Source organism: Cebus imitator, unplaced genomic scaffold (assembly GCF_001604975.1).
Source record: "Cebus imitator isolate Cc_AM_T3 unplaced genomic scaffold, Cebus_imitator-1.0 Scaffold484, whole genome shotgun sequence".
Classification (NCBI taxonomy): Eukaryota; Metazoa; Chordata; class Mammalia; order Primates; family Cebidae; genus Cebus; species Cebus imitator.
In genome coordinates, this window is record NW_016107799.1 from 210727 (window position 1) to 212853 (window position 2127).

The 2127-nt window shown below is 41.4% G+C and overlaps 1 long non-coding RNA gene and 1 other non-coding gene across 2 annotated transcripts in view; one reads left to right on the plus strand and one right to left on the minus strand.

The window, feature by feature from the left end:
• LOC108292233 overlaps nucleotides 1-2127 on the plus strand; it is a 28995-nt gene that overhangs the window by 10530 nt on the left and 16338 nt on the right. The window lies entirely within an intron of this gene.
• LOC119468732 lies at nucleotides 354-490 on the minus strand. The gene has a single exon (XR_005197493.1). It is a non-coding gene; the product is annotated as a U4 spliceosomal RNA (small nuclear RNA).

Sequence of the window (2127 nt, forward strand, 5' to 3'; positions counted from 1 at the left end):
TTGAGCAGTTATCTTCAGTATAATTGCATTATATTAGACAGTCAATTCAGTGCTTATTGATTTGAGATATTGTGTGCTACTTGTTTATAGGAGATTCACATTGATTGGGAAAGGGAGAGTGAGTTAGGTTTCTCTTTCAACTGAAGACTCTACCAGAAAGTCAGGTATATATTAGATTTTCTTTTGGGGCCTTTTCAGTACTGTGTTCATATGGTGTTCTTTGTCTTTTCCTCTTTACAAAACAGCTTTCCCCAAGGACACAGAAATAAATCAAGTTATAGAAAGTAATAACGTTTTCCTTTGGGAAAGAAGGTAGTATTGAATGTGTATTTTTTTTTCTTTAAGTGATTCAGTCTGTACAGACTGTCAAATTGTCAGTGCCGACTATATTTCAAGTCATCATGGGTGGGGTATTGGGAAAAGTTTTCAATTAGCAATAATGTGCCTCGGATAAACCTCATTGGCTATGATACTGCCACTGCGCCAAGCTGAACACGTATTTTTTTCTCTCTTTTTGTTTATTTTTTAGATGGGGTTTTACCATGTTGGCCAGGCTGGTCTCAAACTCCTGACCTCAGGTGATCCGCCCACCTTGGCTTCCCAAAGTGCTAGGATTACAGGCATGAACCACCACACCCAGCCTGAACATGTATCTTTAAAGCAGTTAGCATATGGAAGTAAAAGGTTACTTGTCAGTAAGAGCAGTAACTTAGTAACCCAGTTGTTGTAGTTAGGGTTTTTGTTGGCTGTAGTTGATGAAAACCCACTTAAAATTAGCTTAAGCCAAAAGAGAGACTTTTGGACTCCAAAGAGAAGTGCAGAAAGAACCAGGGGTATAATGTAGTTTGGTTTATGAACATATGGACCCTATCAGCCAGATTGAATCAGACTCTCCCTCTCCTTTCTGCCTTTTCACGCTTGTCTGGTTCACTCCTCTCTGCAGACCTTTGTTTCCTCTGAGTGTCATTAATCAGACTTTATTGATATTCTCTGATCCTCTGTTTGAAATCTGGAGAAAGGATTCTTTAGGTATCCAGAGGACATGGTGATTCAAGAATGTGGAGCTGGGTATGGTGGCTCACACCTGTAATCCCAGCACTTTGGGAGGCCAAGGCAGGTGGATCACTTGAGCCCAGGAGTTCAAGACCAGCCAGGGCAATATAGTAAAGCCTGGTATCTCCAAAAGAAAAAAAAAGTTAGCTGAGTATGGTGGCACATGCCTGTGGTCCCAGCTACTTGAGAAGGCTGAGCTAGGAGGATCACTGGAACCCAGGAGGTTGAGGCCGTAGTGAGCCATTATCACACCACTATACTCCAGCCTCTGTGTGACAGAATGAGACTCCATTGCAAAAAAAAACCAGAAAGAAAATCATAAGAAAAAAATATTATATATATAGTTCCATTCTGTATTTACCAATACCATAAGTTTATGCCAACTGTTTACAAAATAAATCATCTGTCAGAAATGATGGGCAACCACAGCTGTAGACCTCAATCTAAAATAACCTATCAAGCAATTAAAAAGAATGTAACTCCCACAGAGAATCATATGGATTGCCTAGGAAGTACACAGAGGTGGGACTGTTTTATTGTGAATATCATAACTTATTTTGAATTACTAAAGAAATATTTATGAATTATTACCCTTTTCTTTTTGAGACAGTATCTTGCTCTGTCCCACAGAGTAGAGTGCAGTGGTGTAATCACGGCTCACTGTGCTTCAACCTGAGCTCCGTATCCTCCTACCAGCCCTTCCTGTAGCTGGGACTACAGGTGTGCACCATCACACCCAGCTAATTTTTCTCTTTTTTGTAGAGATGGAGTCTCACTATGTTGCCTGTGCTGGTCTCAAGCAACCTCGCCTCTCAGAGTGCTAAGATTACTGGCATTAGCCACCATGCCCAGACTATTACCTTTAATGGCTGTGATTCTACCAAGAACAGTATTTAAAGAGAGACCAGTTTTAATATGCGTAATCTGTAAAAGTTGTTTTAAAAATAAGAACCAGGCCGGGCGCGGTGGCTCAAGCCTGTAATCCCAGCACTGTGGGAGGCCGAGGCGGGTGGATCACGAGGTCAAGAGATCGAGACCATCCTGGTCAACATGGTGAAACCCCGTCTCTACTAA